Here is a 13,404-nt window from a genome sequence, read left to right on the forward strand (position 1 = left end):
TTAAATGTCATCTTGTCACTGAGCTCCTCTCTGGCAGCCTAATTGAAAACTGCAACCTCCATACCCCCTCTCTATTCATTTTCCTGGATTTTAATTTTCTCTATAGCCTTTGCCATCCTATTAAATAATTTACCTGTTGTTTTGGTTGTTTCTGTCTTTCCCCAATGAAGGTATGTTATATGAGGGAAGACTTTGGTCTGCTTGGTTCACTGCTTTGCGTGCAGCACCCAAATAGTATCTAGGAAATAGAATTTTCATTCAGGAAATTACATTGAACAGATATATATCTCTTAGCACAGGGTGTGTGCAAAAGAAAAGGAACACAAATCAAGAATTTATCAAAGATATAGTAGACTCTGAACTTGAGAGTGTGGCAGTCCTGAATAGCCTAAAATGAAAGAGGGAATTTGCCTATAGGAGGATTGGATGGATGAATGGATGGATGGGTGGAGAGATGGTTAGATGGATAGATAAATCCTATTAATTCTGTTTCTCTGGAGAACCCGAGTGTGTGTGTGTGAGGGCGGGGGGGGGGGGGGTGTAAAATAGATCTAGGAGATCTGCGATAAGGACTTGTATCATGTGACTGAGGTTGAGAAGTCCCAAGATCTGTATTTAGCAAGCTGGAGACCCAGAAGACTGATCATGTAAGTTACATCTGAGTCAAAGTCCTGAGAACCAAGAGAACCAATGTCTCATCTCTACCATCAGGCCAAAGTAGTACCTTTTTACATAGCTTTTTTGTTCTATTTAAGTCTTCAACTGATTGGATGAAAGCCATCCACCTTAGGGAAGGCAATCTCTTTTACTCTATCTACTGACTCAAATGTTAATCTTATTAAAAAGCACACAGAGATACTCAGAAGAATGTTTGCCCAAGTGTCCAGGCGTCCATTTTTTTGTCCTTTGTTTTTTTGAAAATTCAAAACTGTGCATTGTATGCAGTGTTGGATATTGTGACCACAATCTTCCCAGTATTAAGAAAATCTAAAGATCTTAACGCAGCTTTATGTGGAGTACAAGCTATGATTGGTTTAAAAGTGGGTGTTTCAGAAAACATATTTAATTGAAATCTATTTAAAAACAGATGCAAAATATACTCAGTATTTTTGTTTGGGTTGATGAAAATTTGCTTACATTAAAATGGATAAAATTACATGTTAGTGAAAAGCTTTTTAAAAAAGTTGACACATAAAATTAACCGTCACAGGTTCATCTCTTTTCAAACTGGTACCCATACACATCTCCTTAAACCATATTTAATCTTCAAATAGAGACAATGACAAGGTCATAAATCTGACTAACATGATACAACTATTCTATGTCCTACATCTGCTTTACCCAGTCTACTGATTCAAATGCTAATCTCATTCAAGAACTCTCACAGACACACCAGAATTATGTTTGACCTAATGTCTGGGCATCCAGTGGGCTTGGCAAGTTGACACATAATATTAATCATCACAGGGTATAATAAACTCTCTGAATGTAGTGGACTAAGATGGGGTGGGGGACTGGATGTGCTCAAAACTAAAGGTCTCCACTTTTCCTTCTTTAACCGTTTTGTCGGGACTCCTTACAGAAAGATTAGCTCCAGATGGGGAGGATTAGGATACATTCTTTGGGGGCAAAAGCAAAAGAGGCAAAATAATTCCTTGTAGCTCCATTTATTTTTTATGAGAATGTGATGGGAGAAGTACATAATTTCCGTAACAGAAGAGCCCAGCATGCAAGTTCTCTTTTGAAGTAGCAGAGAGAGGAACAACTGCATTCCTTTCAAGACTGGTGCAGAACTCCTTCTAGGGAGAGAAGAGTCATGTTTGGTTATAAATATGAGGATGAGGCCCTTTAGGCATGAGCAGCTGTTTTGCAATAAAACAGAGGGCCAGCTAAATTGTTCTGCAACAGAAATTATCTAAAACATTGGGTGGGAGCTACAGCCGAGTGAGTTTGGTTTGAGGAAAAAGGGGGCAATATGGTGCAAAGCTAAAATCCTAGTAAAAAAAAAAAAATGATCACTGCAAATTCCCTGGATAAGCTCAATGACTTTTAGGGCTAGAGATGTCTAATAGTCAATGTTGTTTTTCCCGTGCAGCTAAGTAAACCTACCTCTCCCACTATTGTCTCTAAATTCTTAAGTAAAAACTGAAATATTTGTCATCTTGGGCTGGAGGAATTGGGGAGAATAAATGTAATCAGTCTGTGACTAGAAGAGGTTGTGGGGTATAGAACAAAGTATTATATACATGGTAGACATAATTTGGAATGGATATTGACAAGCAAGCTGAAATAATATGGAGAAATGTATCTTGCCCTCCACATCTCTACCCAAATAATCATAAGGGATTTGAGGAATTCAAGCCAATGTCCTACAAATAATTAAGGATCTAACCACCACAACCAGCTGGACAAATTAAGCATTTCTAGATGTTTATATTACAAGAAACATTCCTATCACAGTTCTTTATTTGGCTTTCTAAAAAACATTGTTGGCCTATATAGGAAGCCACACCTGGGGTGAAAGTCAAAAGGATTATGAAATCTTGCATGGGGTATTTTGGTCCCCATTCCTTTCTTTCCTATTAAAAACTAAGCTCTGGCACATTTGTTCTGGGTTGTTTTCTCTTCCTTTCTGTGGCTCTGTGTACATGCTGTTGCTTTTGTATTTGTGCTCAGTGCTGTGTTCTCTGAAACTTGTATCAGTCAGAGCCTTCCTTTCAAAACAGAACTGACGTGGAGAAGATCTGGAAGTCCACATTGGGGTCTCACTTGGAGACGTGCTTGGAAATCAAACAATCAATGCAAACCATGTTATTAATCAAAATAGGCTCAAAGGATATTTGCCTGGCAGCACTGGAGAGCAGTAATAAAATTATATAAATGCCTGTGGGTAGTTACAGATGAAAAAAATATTTCTTTACTTGTACAACGAGAGATAAATGGTAAAGCACATTAGGGTTTGAAGGGCCCTTTTGGAGAAGAGCTGTCAGAATGGCCATTTACATACCTCAGCTGGTTGTCAGAGTCTTCTGTGCATCCTAATAGCTCCTCTGCTGTGACTGCCAGGGACTGTCATTCACATCTCATAAAATAAGCTAAGAGTCGGCATCTCTTCATTGTTTCAAACTGGAGGCTAAACATTCTTCAAGGCAGTGACACCTGGAAATGAGAACTAAGTATTATGCCTAGGATTTGGAACACAGCTGGGTCTTAGTTTTTTTGAGTCTTTCATTGGTTCATTCATTTAGCCAACAGATTCTTCCTGAATTCATCATAGGTACACACTTCTGCAGGATACAAACGTGACTTAGATGCATATTCTTACATAAAGGAACTTCCATTTCAAAATGAGAGAAACAGTATGTACACGTATAGTCAAAAGTGCCACAGGTCAGAAGTTAAATGTTATGAAACTATCACTAGGTGTATTATTTTAATGACTGTCCTTATTTTGTCTTAGGGACTGCCATGGATAAGGCACTATAGATAAGAGGTCTATGCTTCCTGCCCCCAATTTTTCAACTTTTACTGATTCCTCAACCCACTGTGATCTGACATTCACCCTCACCAACCCATAAGAAATGTTCTTTACAAACATCATCAATGACCTCCTAATGCTAAAACCTTCAGTAGATCTTCACTCTTCAAGCAACTTGATATTCATATCTTCACTTCTTCCTTTATTTTCTGCTCAGTCAGTAGTTACAAGATGGACAGACCTTTCCATCAATAAACTGGTTTCACCCTCAGCTTCCAAATTGGGCCTGTCCTAGTATTTCCCCCTGGCTTACTGACTTCTTTTTTCTAGCTCTCTCCACTGGTTCTTCTCCCTAGGTCTGAGATGACAATGAAAGTGTCTCCCCAGTTTTTATCTTGGCATCCTTTCCTCCTCTCTACTCTTTCCTGCTCCCCTTTCCTTGGAAAACCTCACACATGAACACAGCTTCTTCTATCCGCTTTATGCTGTGGACTTCCAGATTTCTATCTTTAGTAGTAGAATTTTTGTGTATTCGCTATTTCTAAAGTTCCCAGTGAGTACATCCTCCTAGATAATTCTCAGGCATCCCAAACCCTTAGTTTTAAAATTAAACTCATTGAATTCTTTCTATCTGTACTCCCCATCTGCCCCAATCTGCCCCAATCCTATCTCCCTTATCTCCAAATGATTCTACCATAGTGATAGCAATGGTTAAGCCAGAAAGCTAGGGGTCACACTTCCTTCATTCTGCTTGACTCTTGTCAAATCATTATCATCTGAACCCACTGCATCTTCGTCTACAGAGTTAATCATGGCCCTCGTTATATTTTACTTAAACTTTTGAAATAGCTCGTAGTGAATCTTTTTATTTCTTAGCTTCTCCTCCAACCTGCCCTTCACACTGTAGCAGAATTATCTGTGAGAAATTTCAAATAGTTGAAGTGGCTGCCAAGTGGTTACCTATGTCCCTATGTCCTGGTGTTTCTTTCCAGAACAATACAGATCAATAAGGAGGGAAGAATAAAACTATACCAAAACAACACCTTCAGCATAATTTACAGAGAATAATAAACTTATTTATAATAAATAAATTCTAAGAAAGCCAAAACAGTAAATCCAAGTTGAGATTTCTAACACTGCCATTCAGTACCTCCTACCCCAAGGCCTTGCAGTAAGCAAAGGAGGCCATGAACCATTATGGAGGGAGAAGATGGGAACTAGAGTTAGCCTAGAGTTGATCTAAAGCTACTGTGGGAAATATCAATTCCCCCTAGAAGGTCTGAAAATACTAAACTTTTGCCCAATAGATCCGAGTGTAGACCGCAAGAAGGAGTTTGAACATTTGTGAGATTTTGGGGGGCAGTCTTTGAAAGGTATAGCTTCTGGGGAGAAAAAGGCAAAAGGGAAGGTAGAAGTGCCACTTGGCGGTTAAGTGGAGTCTTAGTTTGTTCAGGCTGCTATGACAAAATCCCATATACTGGGTGGCTTATACACAACAGACATTTCATGTTTATAGTTCTGGAGACTGGAAATCTGAGCTCAGAGTGACAGCATGGTTGGGTTAGGGCCCTCTTCCAGGTCACAGACTTCTTGTTTTATCCTTTCATGGTGGAAGAGGTAACATCTGTCTCTCAGGGGTCTCTTTTATAAGGGCAAGAATCCCATTCATTAGAGCTTTACCCTCATGATCTAATTACCTCCCCAAAGCCCCACCTCCTAATTCCATCACTTTGGGGTTTAAGATTTTAACATTGGTATTTTGTGGGGGACACAAATATTCAGTCTAAAGCAACATGTGTAAAAATTTCCTCTCCAAAATAGCTATCTTTTTCATCAGATTTTCAGAAACATCCATCAGCCCAAACAGCTTAAGAACCTTTGCTTTTGATAGAGGTAGGGAAGGTCTGTCAAGATATGTCAGTGCCTTGGGAAAAGAACTATTAGAAAAACACCATATGTGCTTTGGAAGGAAGTGAATCAGTGGGAGCATTTATTTCAGATGGTCAGGCAAAGAATAAATATATCCACGATAATTAGACTAAAGGTTTATCAGTGAGGACTGATACTGTGTAGATTACCAGATTAAGTCTAGATTATTCTGCCTGGAGAATGATGAACAATGAGGGAATAATTTCAAGATACAAGAAAAATACTGAGAGATGATTTATTTCTGAGCTAGACTAAATGATGGAAGGCTGACAGTAGGCATCCTATATTATTATACAGAAAGTGCATAATAGCATCAGCTATTGGACTATAGCCACAAGGACAGACTGGGCTATTTGTGGTATCCTACCAGGGAATGAAATTTACCCAAAAGATGAATCAAACATAGCATATTTGTTTTTGAGTTTTTGTTTATTTGTTTGGCTCCATGTGGAAAGTGCTCATTAATCTACCTAATAGCAGGGTTACTATTATTTCACAACAATATTTTGTAGATACCAGAGGCTTGGCTATAGAATTTCTGTATCTAGTTTCATTATTATCATCATTATTATCAGGGCTAACATTTATTTGCTCCGTGTTTCTTACTGTAATATGAAATTAAATGCACTATCATATTTAATCCATAACAAAAGTCCTCACGTGATATATGCTATTATATCAGTTTCAGGGAAAGGAAAACTGAGCCTGAGAATAAGTAGTTCAGTTTCCACAGGGAGCACACACCTAGGTCTGTGTTATGCTGAGACCCATTCTGCTATGTTTCTGGCAGTTTATTTCCATTTTACTTCTGAGGGAGCATTGGACAAGAGAATTAGCATTAAGAGAACTTGGCATCATCTCTTGCCTGGAAACAGTGATTCAGAATGATGTATACTCTAAAAAAGAATGAAAAACGTTGATGAGGATTTGCATCAAACCTCAAAAACATTGCAAAGTAGCACAACAGAGCAGTCCCAGGTGAAATTGCAAAGGGAGGGGGAAAGAATATGGAGACTTCGAGAAAAGGAGAGAAAGGAGGATGGAGAAAATAGAAAAAGGAGAGTCAGTGAGCAGGGACTGAAAACGTCTAAGAAGAACAGGAACATGCTGCTTCCCCTTCGTCTCCACCCACAGAATCACTTGTGCTGAACTGTGTGAAAATCTGTGAAGGATTGAGGAAAAACCCACATTTTATTATCATCTCTTCTAAGTTATTTATTGAGAATTATTATAGAAATCAAGAAAACCATTTCCTTTCCTATATAGTTTTCTGCAGTTTCCTAGCTTTTGGACCTTTTACTTCATAAATTTTTGTTCATTTATGAACTCTCCAAAGCATAATTGAGCATAATTTTTAACTACTGGCTTAAACTGTTTTTCCTACATATTTTGTGTGTAACTTTTAAAAATCATTTCCTTTAATATTTGATCAGTACAAATAGAATAAAGGAATTTGCATATTCCAGAATTATAGATAATTCCTTTGTCAATGAGTTTTAAATAATAGAATTTTCTATCCCTGGCAATTGGCTAGCAATAATAATGGCAGCTTCTGAGTGCTGACAATGTATCAAGCACTGTGCTCAGAGTTTAACATGTATTAACTCATTTAATGAGGAAATCAGCACTACAATCCTTTGGGGAACATTGTGGTAGAGAAGGCTGGTTGCCTACAAATCTACTTTTCCTTTTTTCCTTTGCATCCAAACGTTATCTAAGTGACACAGCCCTCGCTAAAGGACTCAATTTCCAAGCCCACCTTGCACCTTCACGCACCCACATGAATGAGTACTGACCTGCAGGGTGTGCACAGATCTGCTGTGTGAAACTTTAGGCCATTGGGAGATCCTTCTTTGTGAACACACCCTTTACCCCCACTTCCTCTTTTTTAACTCTTTGAAATGCAGCGATGATTGCTAATGGTTCAGTCGCTAGTATGGGCCATGGTAGCTTGAGGATAGAAGCCAGTGCTGAGCATAAGTGAACAGACAGATCAAAGAATTCTGGGTTCTGGATAACTTTCTGGAGCCATTGTACCAGTTGTAAACTGCTTATATCTGTACTTCTTTTACGAGAGAGATTTAACCATCGATGTTTAAGCCATTGTTGTTTGGGAGAGTCTTTTACGTGCTATCCCACAGGATTCTTAATTGCTATGCAGGTATTGTTATCTCAGTTTTATGGAAGAAGAATCTTATAGCTTAACCATGTTATGAGGCTTTTATAGTATTTGGGTTCAAACTAGAGTCTATTTGACTCTAGAACCCAACAATTTGCTACTAGATTAATATTGATAGTATTAATTTTATTAATAAAATTAATTTTAATGTCAATACCCACATCATGGACAATTCAACAGCATTCTTTTCAAACCAGTAATAGTACTTTATGCAGGGGTAGAGACCATAGCTAATCAAGCCAAGGTCGTGAATACCTTTCCCAAGGAAGTTGGACTTATTTCAGTAGCCACAATCTGTTGGTGCCTTTGGCTATTCCTCAGCCCATGCCACAAGCTGCCTAGTAATCACAGAGAAAGCTGGATTAGGGTGTGCACAACTGCTCACCACCAGTGAAAAACAACCTAGAGTACTGCCCATGAGGCACTGCATATGTGTGTGTTCACCAAAAGATATGTATTCTAGACATGTCAATCAGTTCACCTGCTGCAATCTACTTTTCTTTCTTACATATCCTCGACTGTAACCACAGCCATTTACTTCAAGACCCTCTCTGCCCTACTCCTGCTCCAGAGGCTAATTTGACTATGGCAGCACTTAATATTAGCCAAGCCCTCTGTAGATCAGGCTAAGTCAATTAGATTGTCCATTCTAACAAGAGAGACCATAGCCTTCCTTGTAACAGCCTAATGGTTGTGTAATTTCCAGATTTGAAGTCATCTGTATTTTGTGTCTCTGTAAAACATAAATAGCCGAAAGAAACTTCTTAGGCAGAAGAATGAAACACACATATAAAAGAAGGGGTTTAGACAACACACAGTTGTGCTAGTTGAAAGTTCATAGCACCACTTGCATGATTACCTTCCGTTTATTCTCAAGATTCCAACCTCTGCTTCATTTCTCAGAAGCCTTTACTATACGCTCAAAATCAACTGAGCTCTGCATCTAATATTTCTACTCTGTACAATTTTCCTACTTTTAAAGTATTTTCAATAACTGGCTAATGTCTCATTTTTCTGCTGCTTAGACAGTGCCTGGAACATAGAGGTTACTCAATATATATGTGTTGGAGACACTATGACCTGAGAGAATGAGGTAGTTGTCTTAATCCATGACGTTCTTGTCATGGTCCCAGTTAGATATAATCGTACTTTGGTTTCTATTTCTGAGTGTCCAATAAATTACAATGTTTATGATTATCATAATAACCCTACTTTCTCTTTCTGTTTTGGCTTAATATATATCTGTTTCTTGAAAACAAAGGAAATATAATTAGAGAAAATGTGTATAAAATAAATAGGCGATTAGGTAAACAAAGAAGGGAAAGACCAAAAATTTAGAAAGTGGAAATTGCATCATGTGAAATAGTAGAGATATTTGGTTCATTCATTAATACATGTTTAAGATGAGTATAATTATGATTCCTATGATAACATCATATCAAACTTCCATTTAACCAGCAGTTAAAGAATATCCTTTGACTCCACACTATTTTTAATAAATGGTGACATTCAAATTGAAGAATGGTGTAGATTTTCTTCATTGATCTTTTTTTTTTCTTATCCCAATGAGGGAGAGGTATAAGAATTAGCAGTGCCAGAAATAAGTGAGGAAAACTTATAGGAATTGATGTTTATTAGAAAGTTCATGTGGGTGACTGGCATGCCCATGAGAACTTCCTGACTGAGGAAAATAATGGTTTAAAAGCTTCTGTTCAACCTAGCAACTTAAATGTGAATTTCCATTATATTTTGTAAATTCATTTAGATATAAATGATAAATAATAAAAAGTCATAGATCAGGGTGGCAGACAGGGAATAAACAGGTTTGTGTCTAGCACTTTGGAAGAAGAGGTTGACTAGAACAATTTAAGCTAAGAGATGCCACACCATTGCTTTTCTTGAAATCATGCTTCATAGGTAACAGATGGCACAAAATCAATAGCTGATTAGAGAATAACACTTGGCATTCTATCTTGTGGGTGGGAGGAAAAGGGTGTTTAAATTTTAAGGAAAAAACAGCTCATAAGCAAGATTGGCATACAAAGACTGAGAAGAATGCTAAAGGAAAGAATCACTTTCTTTCCATTTAATGTCCAGAAAAGAAGTGAGCAGAATTCTGTTTGTCACAGCTTAAGTCAAAATAATTTCCTATGGGCTTATTTCCTAGAGCTTATTGTTTAATTTCAAATTATTGGTACTACTGGGGCCACATTCCCTCTTTCCTTGGGTAAACTTACATGACCATTTCTTTATGTGATATTGTATATGGAAAAAAAAAATCAAGGACTGAGGAGACAAATCGTGCTCAAGCCCCATTAAGGGACCTTATTGTCATTTCACTAGCCATCTTGTTATACTAAATTATACGTCTTCAGGGGAAAAGTTCCATGAACTCTTGTCTGTCTTCCTCTTCTCGTCTCAGGTTATTCATGCTGAGTTTATGTAGACCCGCTCTCTCAGGTGTGTTGTGTCCCTTCCTCTTCTACCTTTCATCATTGCCAGATAGCAAATATAGAAGAGAATGTTCAGAAATAGTGATAGATGGCCTGTGGACTTGCTTGTGTGTGTGTGTGTGTGTGTGTGTGTGTGTGTAGAGACAGACAGAGAGACAGAGATTGAGTTATGGACAAGGTTTGAAGTTAGTTGATACTAAGACTAAAATTCAGCAAAACCCAGGAGTTTATATAAGAACCTTGAGTTTTTGAAGATGTATATGGCAAATTAGCACAGACTTTATAAAGGAAATATTCATTACCTCTGGAAAAATGCAAAATCAGATTTCCAGTCTAAGAAATGTGGCAGGCAGCCAGACATTTGTCTGTAAAAGTACCAATGAGATGTTCATCTCAAACCAAGATCGGGGAGAACAAATGGACAAGAAATACATGGGTGTGTGTTTGTCATTACTGCCATTCCGTTTTCTTCAGAAAAGCTTTTATGACAAAACTTCTAATGCTGTTAATCTTACAGGCAGAGGACCAGAATGAGGGAAGTCATTACAAGTTACTAGAGCCAGATGGGGGTCCAGGGCCAGCCCCCCTGAAGATCTTTAGCTTTTGTTGGAGGGACCAAAAACAATGTTTATCATTTTGAAGTTGAAACTGTCCTGCTTGTAGGTCTTCTATTAATGGCCTCAGGTATGAGATCTGAGCCCATCTGTAAAGAAAGGTAATAGAAATTCCCTAAAAGAACCTGGAGCTACATCTTAGTGTGGGATAGGTTCTAAAGTTAAATTTAAAGTGAAATTCTCATATATCCAAATTTAGGCAAAAGTAGTTTTGGATTTTTATGTCAGTCAATTTAGATTATGTTGTCCTGCAGTAATAAGTGGCCCCAAATTTCAACCATTTAAACACAAAGATTTATTTCTTTTTCATGTTAGATATTGGTTAGATTTACTTGCAGGTTGATTCTATGGGTCTCCTTCATTCTGGAATTCAGATTTCAGGAACGGCTAACTTCTGGTACATGTTATTTTTCATGGTAGAAGATGAAAGAGCCAAGGGGAAACCATTTGATGACTCTTTAAATTCAGTTATAAAAAATTTCACCCCTGCTTGTGTCCCACTGGCCACAGTAAGTCACATGGCCAAGGATGAAGATGATGACAGTGGGAACTATATTGCTTCCACTGGGAAAGATGTGGCAAGTCACATGCACTGAGTGGGGGTGTGTGATGCTATTATTGGGAGTTGCAGAGAACAACAGAGAACAGAATGGAAATCTGTAGCACAAATGGGATCAACACAATCGAAGCACAATGTCCCTTTGGAAGGTGTCACTTTGGCGATATATGATGTCTTAGTATCGAGTGATGTAAGATGCCTTAGTTCCTCCATATGTATACCTGATGAAGCAGTTGTATTTGGGGAAGTGGAGCATGAGCCTTAACACAAGAACCACACCCACTTCTCTGGGAGAAGTGCTGGTTTTGGGGAGGCAATTGGGAACCAAGACTGACTAATTTATGGGAGATTCACATTTCTCACTTTATATTGATTCCAGGACTAATCTCCATTGATTGGAACGGCAGCAGAAAACTTCCACGCTATTGAATTTGTTTTCCTTTTCCTGTCTCCTCATTCTTGGTCCATGTTACTGCTTCTCTGTCTTGCCATTTCTGAAGCCAGAAATGTGGGACTCATCTTTTCTACTTCCTTCTTCCTTATTCTTCATTTCCATCTATTTTCCTCTATAAATAAGCATTTTTATCCCTCTCCACTCCCACTAAATTAGTGCACAGTGCCATCATCTTCCTGGACTAAGCAAAAGTCTACTTCATGGTCTCTCTGCTTCCACTCTTAACAATCAATTCTCCACACAGCATAGAGAGAGGTTTTCTTAGAGAGGTAAATGCTGTGATAACATCTCCTTGCTTAAAACCCTCAGTGATCCCCTATCACTCTTAGAGTATGGTCTGAGCTCCTTAATGCCACCAACAAAGCCCTCCTGATCTGGCCCCTCCCAGCCTCATGTCAGACTTTTCTTTGCCATTGCTTTCTCTAGCTTGGTCACAGTGGCTTTTAGTCCATTTTTCAAGGTCTTCCTACTGCCTCTTTCTTCACAGTTTTCACACCCAGTGTTCCCTATGGCTTGATCAAGATTTTCCTTACCCTTTCCACCTACTGCCCCCACTTAGCTGATTTATATTAATTGAGAAAAACATAGGTTAAAAGTCAGTTCCTTAGAAAAAACTTCCTTCCTTGCCAGCTACGATGCCCTTGGATAATTCTTATGATTTTCTTCTCTAGGACTTATGCAAGAAATATGCATTTAAATGATTTTTGAAACCTACTGGATATATGAGTGTGGTTATTTTTTGCCATGATTTAAAATAAAATAAAAGGAGTCCCTCAAAATCTACCTTCAAACCTTTCCCCTCTTGGATATAAAGCTCTTGTACGGACTCCTCAAAGAATTTGTCCTGAATATTGCAGGTTCCTCAAAACAAATATTTACTGGATGCCCAGATATAAACTTGTATCATTATATTTATTTCAAAATAAACCTTTTAACAGACCAGTTTAAAAACAATTAAGACATGGTAGCACAAATAATTTCTAAACAGGCATTTTCTGTTCTCCTGATAGTGCTTACGTGCTCGGGAACAGGGGAAAAATTAAAACGGATTTAACGTAGTAGCATTACAGCATCTCCTTGGCTTGTCACTGGGTTATAAAAAGGAATCTTCTGGGTACATTCTGAATTGTCTAAGGAATCAAGTGGAAAGAGACTCTTGACTGAGAGTCTCTAGGTATATGGCTCCATTGTGCTCCTTTTATAATTAGTAGTCACTTTTTTATAGGCTCCTTGTAAAGTATGAATTTATATCAATCAATAGTAATATAATTTATGGGAATTTTGGATATGCCTACATTTTGTTTCCCAAAGTAAGAACCCATTCCTCAGGTTTAATGCTAACAAAAACACTTTTAATAACACGCACTGGAAATACGGTGTGAACTGGTATGAATTAATGCTCATACCCTCTTTCTCCACATCCCCCTCATTTCTGTTTGTTTTTAATGAGAAGAACTATCAAGAAATATTGTTCTTCACTGTTCCCGTGAATATGGGAAATGGGTTCAAAAGTTGTTCTTTCCCAACACAGAAGTAGCAATATTTCTTTTTTTTTTAATTTTTTAATGTTTATTTTTGAGAGAGAGGGAGAGACAGAGTGTGAGCAGGGGAGGGGCAGAGAGAGAGAGAGAGAGACCCAGAATCAGAAGCAGGCTCTGAGCTGTCAGCACAGAGCCCGACGCGGGGCTCGAACTCACGAACCACGAGATCGTGACCTGAGCCGAAGTCGGACGCTCAG

At 38.2% G+C, this 13,404-nt stretch overlaps 1 pseudogene; it reads left to right on the forward strand.

Moving 5' to 3' along the window:
- Positions 1 to 11,000: 11,000 nt before the first annotated feature.
- LOC102960360 overlaps positions 11,001 to 13,404 on the forward strand; it is a 30,846-nt pseudogene continuing 28,442 nt past the window's right edge.

This window comes from Panthera tigris, chromosome B4, assembly GCF_018350195.1.
Source record: "Panthera tigris isolate Pti1 chromosome B4, P.tigris_Pti1_mat1.1, whole genome shotgun sequence".
In the NCBI taxonomy this organism is placed as follows: Eukaryota; Metazoa; Chordata; class Mammalia; order Carnivora; family Felidae; genus Panthera; species Panthera tigris.